The sequence below is a fragment of the Lemur catta genome, unplaced genomic scaffold (genome assembly GCF_020740605.2).
Source record: "Lemur catta isolate mLemCat1 unplaced genomic scaffold, mLemCat1.pri scaffold_145_ctg1, whole genome shotgun sequence".
In the NCBI taxonomy this organism is placed as follows: domain Eukaryota; kingdom Metazoa; phylum Chordata; class Mammalia; order Primates; family Lemuridae; genus Lemur; species Lemur catta.
Genome location: NW_025423769.1, coordinates 14,478 through 27,240, shown reverse-complemented (window position 1 = coordinate 27,240; position 12,763 = coordinate 14,478). Strand labels below are relative to the sequence as shown.

At 56.4% G+C, this 12,763-nt stretch overlaps 3 non-coding genes and 3 pseudogenes across 3 annotated transcripts; all 6 read right to left on the bottom strand.

Annotated features, from left to right (window-relative positions):
- Window positions 1-224: 224 nt before the first annotated feature.
- Window positions 225-356, bottom strand: LOC123629377 (annotated as a pseudogene).
- Window positions 357-1,560: 1,204 nt separating this feature from the next.
- Window positions 1,561-1,679, bottom strand: LOC123629395. The gene has a single exon (XR_006732043.1). It is a non-coding gene; the product is annotated as a 5S ribosomal RNA (ribosomal RNA).
- Window positions 1,680-5,153: 3,474 nt separating this feature from the next.
- LOC123629376 lies at window positions 5,154-5,285 on the bottom strand (annotated as a pseudogene).
- Window positions 5,286-6,489: 1,204 nt separating this feature from the next.
- Window positions 6,490-6,608, bottom strand: LOC123629389. The gene has a single exon (XR_006732042.1). It is a non-coding gene; the product is annotated as a 5S ribosomal RNA (ribosomal RNA).
- A 3,474-nt stretch (window positions 6,609-10,082) lies between these two features.
- LOC123629375 lies at window positions 10,083-10,214 on the bottom strand (annotated as a pseudogene).
- Window positions 10,215-11,418: 1,204 nt separating this feature from the next.
- Window positions 11,419-11,537, bottom strand: LOC123629378. The gene has a single exon (XR_006732041.1). It is a non-coding gene; the product is annotated as a 5S ribosomal RNA (ribosomal RNA).
- Between the last annotated feature and the right edge of the window lie 1,226 nt (window positions 11,538-12,763).

Sequence of the window (12,763 nt, the reverse complement as noted above, 5' to 3'; positions counted from 1 at the left end):
AGGCCCGGACCTGCGGCAGGTGTCTGAGGGGCGACAGCCTCGGGGACTGAGCCTCCACATGTCAAACCTGACCCTCTCTCCAGGGGCCACGGGACAGGGTCCGGGCCGGCCGGGGGCGGGAGCCGGGGCGGGCGCGGAGGGCGGAGGGGCCCCGGGCCACCCCACCCCACCCCACCCCCGTTTCCAGCCCAGGGGGGTGGGACAGAAAAAGAGGCACAGCAAAAAGCCTAGGGCACCCGGTATTCCCAGGCGGTCTCCCATGCAAGTACTAACCGGGCCCGACCCTGCTTAGCTCCCGAGATCAGAGGGAATCGGGCGGGCGGGCGCGTTGCGTTCGGGGTGGTATGGCCACAGAGGCCGGCGGCCGCCCCCGGACGCCTCAAGAGGCCGAGCTGCTGCTACGCGTCCCTCCCTGCCCAGTCGGGTCCCTCCCGCCGCCCTGGCCCTTCGCTAGCCCACCTGCCCGTATGGGGGGGCGGGCGCAGGCGGAGCCTGACGGGTCTCGCGCGCACCCCCCTGCCCCACCCGAACCGCGGACGCACCGCCGTCGCACATCCCAAGGAGCAGACCCACGGGCACGCGCGCAGGGACAGACTTCCACGCGTGGGGGCGGAGGGCCAGAGCCCGAGAGTGCGCGCGAGAGGGCCCTCCGCCGCCTCGCGCCAGGGCACGGCGGGGAGGGGCTTGCGGGCAGGGCCAGGACAAGGAGGCAGGGCCGTGGCTGCCGCTGGTCCTTCACCCGGAGGTCCTGAAGACGTGCAGTGTCCCCCCCACCGCGCCACCCCACCCCCGTCTGGGGAGGACCGTTCTGCCCCGATTCCCGTCAGGGCCTGCGTGTGGCAGCAGGCCCCGCGCGGGGGCGGGGCCGGGGGCGGGGGGCGGGGGGGCCAGAGCCGGCTATCCTGTTGCACCGTGGGGTGGGGTTTGGGGTGGGTTGCCACGGGTCGGGGGGCCGGTGGGTCGTTTGGGTTTGGGTGGGAGTGCTCCGCGTGTGTCCTCTCTGCCCGGGTGGCCGGCGACTTGCCCTGTGCGGTGCGCCGGTGTGTCTCTCGGGAGCCCCGGCGGCGGCGAGGAGCCCGCCCGGCGTGAGGCCCGGGCCCGAGGCCCGGGTGTGCGGCGGAGAGGAAGTCCACGGTGGGCTGGGGGTCCGGGGGCCCAGGGCACGGTTTGCCGCCGTGGGCTGTCCCGCGCCGGGTGCAGGGGATGTCCCGGAGTGCGGGGCGGGGCCGGAGAAGAGACCCAGCGGCACTTAGGGATCCCGCCGCCCGGCCCGGCCCCGTGTGGGGCCCAGGGCTGGGGCTCGGCTGCCGGCCGAACGGAAGGGCTGGGACGCTCTGCTGCTGCCGCTGCCGCCGCCGCCGCCGCCGCCGCCGCCGCCGCCGCCGCCTGGCGGTGCTGCTGCAGCGGGGGAGAGGGGAGGAAGGCCCGGGCGGGGGCAGCGGGCCGCGCCGGGGGGCCGGGGGCCGAGCGCGAAAGGGGGGGCGGGCGCGGAGCGCGGGGGGCCCCCCACCCCCCCCCGACCCCCCACGGGCCGGCGGGCGGGACAAAAGAAGAGGCAAAAGCCTACAGCACCCGGTATTCCCAGGCGGTCTCCCATCCAAGTACTAACCAGGCCCGACCCTGCTTAGCTTCCGAGATCAGACGAGATCGGGCGCGTTCAGGGTGGTATGGCCGTAGACGGCGGCGGCCGGCCCCGGACGCCTCAAGAGGCCGAGCTGCTGCGACGTGGCCCTCCGGGCCCAGCGCCCCGACCCCCACCCCCGACACCCCCGCGCCGTCCTGCAGCCCCGTAGCCTTCAAAGCCTTGCTCGGCAGCTGCTACACAGCACAGAAGCAACACTTTGCCGCAGACACATATACAAATCACAGCAAAAATCAAAGACTCAATAGGACATCTCTTCAAAGCACGGAGGACACAAACGGGAGGACAACGTGTGACTTGTCAGATTCTACAGACGGCAGGAGCCCACATGAAGGCTCAGGGAAATATTCCAAAGGAGTGGGACATGGCTCCGAGCTCCCCGGACATGAGCAGACTGGCTTCGGCTGACAGCAGCTCTTAGATTGTCACAGTGGAGCCAGGAAAGTAGAAAGTTCCTTCCTCGCCTTTCCTGCTTGGCGCAGTAGCAAGTAGTCCACGGTGATACGGTGAATGGATACGATTATTGTGTGGCATCACGCAAAGAGCGAATGCTGTGGGTGTCTTTGAGAACTGGGAATTTGGGTGTGAGAGAAAGAGGTGAAATCGATAAAGTATAGAGTAAAAAGCCTCTAATTTCTCAGTTTCCATTTGGATTCTCAGTGTAAGCTCAATGTATTTTTCTTTAGTTTTTTAATCTAATTCTATTTTATTGTTTAGTTTTTAGTTGTTTCCCATGGAAAGTGCTGAGAAATAGGTGCAAACTCAACAGCAGTGCATTTCACCAGCATCTAGGTCGTGGTCTCCACAAACCATTGTTATTAAACGGTCCTAAGACTTACTGGAGACATAGGCTGACTTCAAGTCTGGGGCGGGAAATGGACGCTTCTTATGCTGGGAAGCGTGGATGCTATGACATCCAACAGGACGAGGGTCACGTCAAAAGACACAGGAACCAGAATGAGTAGACTCCCGTTTGCCAAACACAGGACAGTCTGATCACCAGTAAGTATAATAATTGCAAGATATCGAAACACATTAAATATGCTTAAATCCACGATTACACCCCTCACAGCGGCAAAACTGACTCGGGTCACTGTGGACAGCGGTAGGAAACAAAGGGAAATGGTGACAGCCGGGGCCGCCCCCAACTAGTTGGGATGTGTGGACACTCTTTCAAAAGACATCTCAACCCATCACCATGTATGCACTGTATTTGCACTGGATTCAAAGAAACTGAAGTGAGTGTATGTGTCTCAGGGAAACGCAGACATCGAGTACTTGCTGTTATCTCTAATACGGTTAAATGTTTAGATGGAATAATGTGGCTGTGATTACACTGAAAAAGGAAAGAAAGCCTCCACCTTTGATAGAAACATATTGACCCTTTATCGATGGAGGGATATTACTAAGGGGATCATGAACTTAAGGTAGGAGGGGTATAAAAGAAACAAGATCTGGCTGGCCAAGGGTTGGTGATTTCTTGAGTCAGGGTAGTGAGTATGTATTCTACTATTCTGTCTGTTTTTGTTTCTATTTCAAATTTCCCATAATAAAAAAGTGTCAAAAGATACCACGAAGAGGGTAAAAAACAAGCCGCAAACAGGACAAGGCATCTGTAGCGCATATACTTGGCAAGATATTACTATTACAGAATATCTATGTGTAATATGCTTCATACGCATTTGGCACTGTATCCTCACTATTAATCAGGGAAATAGGAAATAAACATTGAAGCAAGGTGTAGTTTCAAACTCACCAGATTGAGGAAACTTAAAAAACCGATCGCTGTGTTGGCTGGGAGGAAAACTCTTACCCACACCCTGCTGATACGGGAGGTGAAGTGATAGAACCATTTGGAAAACAATGTAGCATAAATGGATATGAATCCACACTGGCGTCATTCAGGAGCAAGCGTATTCTCTGAGGAGCACGTACCAGAGAGAAGATAGGGCACGTGTGACCAGGAATCGTCTAGGGTAATACTCACGGGAGCCCTGTGTACACGGACCTAGTCAAAGATCGGATAAAGATATTTCAATTGCTTCGTGCAGTGCCATTCTATAGCAGTGCTGATGAACTGCAGCTTCCTGTGTCAGCAAGGAGTATTCCCCAAACAGAAGGTTTCCCCTGGCACACAAGTTACCCAGAATGCATCCACAATGGTTCCACATGTATTATATAAACTGTGAAAATAACAAACTACCTCAATGAGACAGTCCTATAACAGAGAGCAAAAACTTTAAAAGGAAAAGCAAGCAAAATGCTGACAGTCGAGATGGGATTTGTTGGGGAGAAGTGTTTCTTTGGTTGCATGCCTTCAGGAAAAGATACACAGCGGCTTGCGACCTATGAATAAACTCCCAGTTTTATAAGGTGAGTGGTAGAGTTTTGGTACAGTTAACTCGATTTAATCTAATAATAATAATAATAATTATTATTATTATTATTATTATTATTCTTCAACATGTCCATTTCCCTAATTAAAAGAAAAGGAGAAAGAAACAGATTGTAAGTTTCTAGTTATAAACCCTGTTTAAATTTGATTATTTATTAATTTGGGGGAAATGATTAGTTTGGGGGCTCTGTGTCCATCTATCGAGGAATACAGTATAGCCTCTCCATCGATTTGGGCCATCATTTATGTTTGTTACTAAGTTTTCCATCTAAGTTGGCACGTTTTTCCCGTAGGTGCTGTGTAGATTCTCTGTGACTTTGACTGTGATCCTTTTTAAAAATTGCATTCATTATTGTGTATTTGCTAGGAAATAAGAAATATCGAAACTATCGATTGAACGTTGATTTCATGTAGAGCTGTCTTGCGGGACTCACCTAGGCTTTCTACAGGTCTCCCATGCCTAGGGGCAAACAGTGTATTTTGAGAACCGTAGGAGGTGAGGACAATGAACGAGGTGATTTTTCCTTTCCCACCTATTATTAGTGTTTTCCCTTGTTTTAGTGTGTATTTTAGAGCGTCTGTTGCAGTATTGACCAGAAGAATCTCATTATCAACACCCTGGTCTTGCTCGTGACTTTCCAAAGAATGTTTTTACTTCTGAATCCTTAAGACTATTTTCTAAGGATTTAGACTTTTGAAAAGAGTTTCCAGATGTCTTCTCTTCTGGATTCTTAAATTATTTTATCGTGAACGAATGGCCAACTGTTCAGATTCTATTCTTCTGCATATATGGATAGGATCAAATTTCTCCTCTCATAGGGTAACGTGGTCGTCTACTTGGACAACCTTAGAATTTGTCCTGAATTCAGAGCCGGTCCGTCAGAAGTTCCGGAGGCCCGGACCTGCGGCAGGTGTCTGAGGGGCGACAGCCTCGGGGACTGAGCCTCCACATGTCAAACCTGACCCTCTCTCCAGGGGCCACGGGACAGGGTCCGGGCCGGCCGGGGGCGGGAGCCGGGGCGGGCGCGGAGGGCGGAGGGGCCCCGGGCCACCCCACCCCACCCCACCCCCGTTTCCAGCCCAGGGGGGTGGGACAGAAAAAGAGGCACAGCAAAAAGCCTAGGGCACCCGGTATTCCCAGGCGGTCTCCCATGCAAGTACTAACCGGGCCCGACCCTGCTTAGCTCCCGAGATCAGAGGGAATCGGGCGGGCGGGCGCGTTGCGTTCGGGGTGGTATGGCCACAGAGGCCGGCGGCCGCCCCCGGACGCCTCAAGAGGCCGAGCTGCTGCTACGCGTCCCTCCCTGCCCAGTCGGGTCCCTCCCGCCGCCCTGGCCCTTCGCTAGCCCACCTGCCCCTATGGGGGGGCGGGCGCAGGCGGAGCCTGACGGGTCTCGCGCGCACCCCCCTGCCCCACCCGAACCGCGGAGGCACCGCCGTCGCACATCCCAAGGAGCAGACCCACGGGCACGCGCGCAGGGACAGACTTCCACGCGTGGGGGCGGAGGGCCAGAGCCCGAGAGTGCGCGCGAGAGGGCCCTCCGCCGCCTCGCGCCAGGGCACGGCGGGGAGGGGCTTGCGGGCAGGGCCAGGACAAGGAGGCAGGGCCGTGGCTGCCGCTGGTCCTTCACCCGGAGGTCCTGAAGACGTGCAGTGTCCCCCCCACCGCGCCACCCCACCCCCGTCTGGGGAGGACCGTTCTGCCCCGATTCCCGTCAGGGCCTGCGTGTGGCAGCAGGCCCCGCGCGGGGGCGGGGCCGGGGGCGGGGGGCGGGGGGGCCAGAGCCGGCTATCCTGTTGCACCGTGGGGTGGGGTTTGGGGTGGGTTGCCACGGGTCGGGGGGCCGGTGGGTCGTTTGGGTTTGGGTGGGAGTGCTCCGCGTGTGTCCTCTCTGCCCGGGTGGCCGGCGACTTGCCCTGTGCGGTGCGCCGGTGTGTCTCTCGGGAGCCCCGGCGGCGGCGAGGAGCCCGCCCGGCGTGAGGCCCGGGCCCGAGGCCCGGGTGTGCGGCGGAGAGGAAGTCCACGGTGGGCTGGGGGTCCGGGGGCCCAGGGCACGGTTTGCCGCCGTGGGCTGTCCCGCGCCGGGTGCAGGGGATGTCCCGGAGTGCGGGGCGGGGCCGGAGAAGAGACCCAGCGGCACTTAGGGATCCCGCCGCCCGGCCCGGCCCCGTGTGGGGCCCAGGGCTGGGGCTCGGCTGCCGGCCGAACGGAAGGGCTGGGACGCTCTGCTGCTGCCGCTGCCGCCGCCGCCGCCGCCGCCGCCGCCGCCGCCGCCGCCTGGCGGTGCTGCTGCAGCGGGGGAGAGGGGAGGAAGGCCCGGGCGGGGGCAGCGGGCCGCGCCGGGGGGCCGGGGGCCGAGCGCGAAAGGGGGGGCGGGCGCGGAGCGCGGGGGGCCCCCCACCCCCCCCCGACCCCCCACGGGCCGGCGGGCGGGACAAAAGAAGAGGCAAAAGCCTACAGCACCCGGTATTCCCAGGCGGTCTCCCATCCAAGTACTAACCAGGCCCGACCCTGCTTAGCTTCCGAGATCAGACGAGATCGGGCGCGTTCAGGGTGGTATGGCCGTAGACGGCGGCGGCCGGCCCCGGACGCCTCAAGAGGCCGAGCTGCTGCGACGTGGCCCTCCGGGCCCAGCGCCCCGACCCCCACCCCCGACACCCCCGCGCCGTCCTGCAGCCCCGTAGCCTTCAAAGCCTTGCTCGGCAGCTGCTACACAGCACAGAAGCAACACTTTGCCGCAGACACATATACAAATCACAGCAAAAATCAAAGACTCAATAGGACATCTCTTCAAAGCACGGAGGACACAAACGGGAGGACAACGTGTGACTTGTCAGATTCTACAGACGGCAGGAGCCCACATGAAGGCTCAGGGAAATATTCCAAAGGAGTGGGACATGGCTCCGAGCTCCCCGGACATGAGCAGACTGGCTTCGGCTGACAGCAGCTCTTAGATTGTCACAGTGGAGCCAGGAAAGTAGAAAGTTCCTTCCTCGCCTTTCCTGCTTGGCGCAGTAGCAAGTAGTCCACGGTGATACGGTGAATGGATACGATTATTGTGTGGCATCACGCAAAGAGCGAATGCTGTGGGTGTCTTTGAGAACTGGGAATTTGGGTGTGAGAGAAAGAGGTGAAATCGATAAAGTATAGAGTAAAAAGCCTCTAATTTCTCAGTTTCCATTTGGATTCTCAGTGTAAGCTCAATGTATTTTTCTTTAGTTTTTTAATCTAATTCTATTTTATTGTTTAGTTTTTAGTTGTTTCCCATGGAAAGTGCTGAGAAATAGGTGCAAACTCAACAGCAGTGCATTTCACCAGCATCTAGGTCGTGGTCTCCACAAACCATTGTTATTAAACGGTCCTAAGACTTACTGGAGACATAGGCTGACTTCAAGTCTGGGGCGGGAAATGGACGCTTCTTATGCTGGGAAGCGTGGATGCTATGACATCCAACAGGACGAGGGTCACGTCAAAAGACACAGGAACCAGAATGAGTAGACTCCCGTTTGCCAAACACAGGACAGTCTGATCACCAGTAAGTATAATAATTGCAAGATATCGAAACACATTAAATATGCTTAAATCCACGATTACACCCCTCACAGCGGCAAAACTGACTCGGGTCACTGTGGACAGCGGTAGGAAACAAAGGGAAATGGTGACAGCCGGGGCCGCCCCCAACTAGTTGGGATGTGTGGACACTCTTTCAAAAGACATCTCAACCCATCACCATGTATGCACTGTATTTGCACTGGATTCAAAGAAACTGAAGTGAGTGTATGTGTCTCAGGGAAACGCAGACATCGAGTACTTGCTGTTATCTCTAATACGGTTAAATGTTTAGATGGAATAATGTGGCTGTGATTACACTGAAAAAGGAAAGAAAGCCTCCACCTTTGATAGAAACATATTGACCCTTTATCGATGGAGGGATATTACTAAGGGGATCATGAACTTAAGGTAGGAGGGGTATAAAAGAAACAAGATCTGGCTGGCCAAGGGTTGGTGATTTCTTGAGTCAGGGTAGTGAGTATGTATTCTACTATTCTGTCTGTTTTTGTTTCTATTTCAAATTTCCCATAATAAAAAAGTGTCAAAAGATACCACGAAGAGGGTAAAAAACAAGCCGCAAACAGGACAAGGCATCTGTAGCGCATATACTTGGCAAGATATTACTATTACAGAATATCTATGTGTAATATGCTTCATACGCATTTGGCACTGTATCCTCACTATTAATCAGGGAAATAGGAAATAAACATTGAAGCAAGGTGTAGTTTCAAACTCACCAGATTGAGGAAACTTAAAAAACCGATCGCTGTGTTGGCTGGGAGGAAAACTCTTACCCACACCCTGCTGATACGGGAGGTGAAGTGATAGAACCATTTGGAAAACAATGTAGCATAAATGGATATGAATCCACACTGGCGTCATTCAGGAGCAAGCGTATTCTCTGAGGAGCACGTACCAGAGAGAAGATAGGGCACGTGTGACCAGGAATCGTCTAGGGTAATACTCACGGGAGCCCTGTGTACACGGACCTAGTCAAAGATCGGATAAAGATATTTCAATTGCTTCGTGCAGTGCCATTCTATAGCAGTGCTGATGAACTGCAGCTTCCTGTGTCAGCAAGGAGTATTCCCCAAACAGAAGGTTTCCCCTGGCACACAAGTTACCCAGAATGCATCCACAATGGTTCCACATGTATTATATAAACTGTGAAAATAACAAACTACCTCAATGAGACAGTCCTATAACAGAGAGCAAAAACTTTAAAAGGAAAAGCAAGCAAAATGCTGACAGTCGAGATGGGATTTGTTGGGGAGAAGTGTTTCTTTGGTTGCATGCCTTCAGGAAAAGATACACAGCGGCTTGCGACCTATGAATAAACTCCCAGTTTTATAAGGTGAGTGGTAGAGTTTTGGTACAGTTAACTCGATTTAATCTAATAATAATAATAATTATTATTATTATTATTATTATTATTATTCTTCAACATGTCCATTTCCCTAATTAAAAGAAAAGGAGAAAGAAACAGATTGTAAGTTTCTAGTTATAAACCCTGTTTAAATTTGATTATTTATTAATTTGGGGGAAATGATTAGTTTGGGGGCTCTGTGTCCATCTATCGAGGAATACAGTATAGCCTCTCCATCGATTTGGGCCATCATTTATGTTTGTTACTAAGTTTTCCATCTAAGTTGGCACGTTTTTCCCGTAGGTGCTGTGTAGATTCTCTGTGACTTTGACTGTGATCCTTTTTAAAAATTGCATTCATTATTGTGTATTTGCTAGGAAATAAGAAATATCGAAACTATCGATTGAACGTTGATTTCATGTAGAGCTGTCTTGCGGGACTCACCTAGGCTTTCTACAGGTCTCCCATGCCTAGGGGCAAACAGTGTATTTTGAGAACCGTAGGAGGTGAGGACAATGAACGAGGTGATTTTTCCTTTCCCACCTATTATTAGTGTTTTCCCTTGTTTTAGTGTGTATTTTAGAGCGTCTGTTGCAGTATTGACCAGAAGAATCTCATTATCAACACCCTGGTCTTGCTCGTGACTTTCCAAAGAATGTTTTTACTTCTGAATCCTTAAGACTATTTTCTAAGGATTTAGACTTTTGAAAAGAGTTTCCAGATGTCTTCTCTTCTGGATTCTTAAATTATTTTATCGTGAACGAATGGCCAACTGTTCAGATTCTATTCTTCTGCATATATGGATAGGATCAAATTTCTCCTCTCATAGGGTAACGTGGTCGTCTACTTGGACAACCTTAGAATTTGTCCTGAATTCAGAGCCGGTCCGTCAGAAGTTCCGGAGGCCCGGACCTGCGGCAGGTGTCTGAGGGGCGACAGCCTCGGGGACTGAGCCTCCACATGTCAAACCTGACCCTCTCTCCAGGGGCCACGGGACAGGGTCCGGGCCGGCCGGGGGCGGGAGCCGGGGCGGGCGCGGAGGGCGGAGGGGCCCCGGGCCACCCCACCCCACCCCACCCCCGTTTCCAGCCCAGGGGGGTGGGACAGAAAAAGAGGCACAGCAAAAAGCCTAGGGCACCCGGTATTCCCAGGCGGTCTCCCATGCAAGTACTAACCGGGCCCGACCCTGCTTAGCTCCCGAGATCAGAGGGAATCGGGCGGGCGGGCGCGTTGCGTTCGGGGTGGTATGGCCACAGAGGCCGGCGGCCGCCCCCGGACGCCTCAAGAGGCCGAGCTGCTGCTACGCGTCCCTCCCTGCCCAGTCGGGTCCCTCCCGCCGCCCTGGCCCTTCGCTAGCCCACCTGCCCCTATGGGGGGGCGGGCGCAGGCGGAGCCTGACGGGTCTCGCGCGCACCCCCCTGCCCCACCCGAACCGCGGAGGCACCGCCGTCGCACATCCCAAGGAGCAGACCCACGGGCACGCGCGCAGGGACAGACTTCCACGCGTGGGGGCGGAGGGCCAGAGCCCGAGAGTGCGCGCGAGAGGGCCCTCCGCCGCCTCGCGCCAGGGCACGGCGGGGAGGGGCTTGCGGGCAGGGCCAGGACAAGGAGGCAGGGCCGTGGCTGCCGCTGGTCCTTCACCCGGAGGTCCTGAAGACGTGCAGTGTCCCCCCCACCGCGCCACCCCACCCCCGTCTGGGGAGGACCGTTCTGCCCCGATTCCCGTCAGGGCCTGCGTGTGGCAGCAGGCCCCGCGCGGGGGCGGGGCCGGGGGCGGGGGGCGGGGGGGCCAGAGCCGGCTATCCTGTTGCACCGTGGGGTGGGGTTTGGGGTGGGTTGCCACGGGTCGGGGGGCCGGTGGGTCGTTTGGGTTTGGGTGGGAGTGCTCCGCGTGTGTCCTCTCTGCCCGGGTGGCCGGCGACTTGCCCTGTGCGGTGCGCCGGTGTGTCTCTCGGGAGCCCCGGCGGCGGCGAGGAGCCCGCCCGGCGTGAGGCCCGGGCCCGAGGCCCGGGTGTGCGGCGGAGAGGAAGTCCACGGTGGGCTGGGGGTCCGGGGGCCCAGGGCACGGTTTGCCGCCGTGGGCTGTCCCGCGCCGGGTGCAGGGGATGTCCCGGAGTGCGGGGCGGGGCCGGAGAAGAGACCCAGCGGCACTTAGGGATCCCGCCGCCCGGCCCGGCCCCGTGTGGGGCCCAGGGCTGGGGCTCGGCTGCCGGCCGAACGGAAGGGCTGGGACGCTCTGCTGCTGCCGCTGCCGCCGCCGCCGCCGCCGCCGCCGCCGCCGCCGCCGCCTGGCGGTGCTGCTGCAGCGGGGGAGAGGGGAGGAAGGCCCGGGCGGGGGCAGCGGGCCGCGCCGGGGGGCCGGGGGCCGAGCGCGAAAGGGGGGGCGGGCGCGGAGCGCGGGGGGCCCCCCACCCCCCCCCGACCCCCCACGGGCCGGCGGGCGGGACAAAAGAAGAGGCAAAAGCCTACAGCACCCGGTATTCCCAGGCGGTCTCCCATCCAAGTACTAACCAGGCCCGACCCTGCTTAGCTTCCGAGATCAGACGAGATCGGGCGCGTTCAGGGTGGTATGGCCGTAGACGGCGGCGGCCGGCCCCGGACGCCTCAAGAGGCCGAGCTGCTGCGACGTGGCCCTCCGGGCCCAGCGCCCCGACCCCCACCCCCGACACCCCCGCGCCGTCCTGCAGCCCCGTAGCCTTCAAAGCCTTGCTCGGCAGCTGCTACACAGCACAGAAGCAACACTTTGCCGCAGACACATATACAAATCACAGCAAAAATCAAAGACTCAATAGGACATCTCTTCAAAGCACGGAGGACACAAACGGGAGGACAACGTGTGACTTGTCAGATTCTACAGACGGCAGGAGCCCACATGAAGGCTCAGGGAAATATTCCAAAGGAGTGGGACATGGCTCCGAGCTCCCCGGACATGAGCAGACTGGCTTCGGCTGACAGCAGCTCTTAGATTGTCACAGTGGAGCCAGGAAAGTAGAAAGTTCCTTCCTCGCCTTTCCTGCTTGGCGCAGTAGCAAGTAGTCCACGGTGATACGGTGAATGGATACGATTATTGTGTGGCATCACGCAAAGAGCGAATGCTGTGGGTGTCTTTGAGAACTGGGAATTTGGGTGTGAGAGAAAGAGGTGAAATCGATAAAGTATAGAGTAAAAAGCCTCTAATTTCTCAGTTTCCATTTGGATTCTCAGTGTAAGCTCAATGTATTTTTCTTTAGTTTTTTAATCTAATTCTATTTTATTGTTTAGTTTTTAGTTGTTTCCCATGGAAAGTGCTGAGAAATAGGTGCAAACTCAACAGCAGTGCATTTCACCAGCATCTAGGTCGTGGTCTCCACAAACCATTGTTATTAAACGGTCCTAAGACTTACTGGAGACATAGGCTGACTTCAAGTCTGGGGCGGGAAATGGACGCTTCTTATGCTGGGAAGCGTGGATGCTATGACATCCAACAGGACGAGGGTCACGTCAAAAGACACAGGAACCAGAATGAGTAGACTCCCGTTTGCCAAACACAGGACAGTCTGATCACCAGTAAGTATAATAATTGCAAGATATCGAAACACATTAAATATGCTTAAATCCACGATTACACCCCTCACAGCGGCAAAACTGACTCGGGTCACTGTGGACAGCGGTAGGAAACAAAGGGAAATGGTGACAGCCGGGGCCGCCCCCAACTAGTTGGGATGTGTGGACACTCTTTCAAAAGACATCTCAACCCATCACCATGTATGCACTGTATTTGCACTGGATTCAAAGAAACTGAAGTGAGTGTATGTGTCTCAGGGAAAC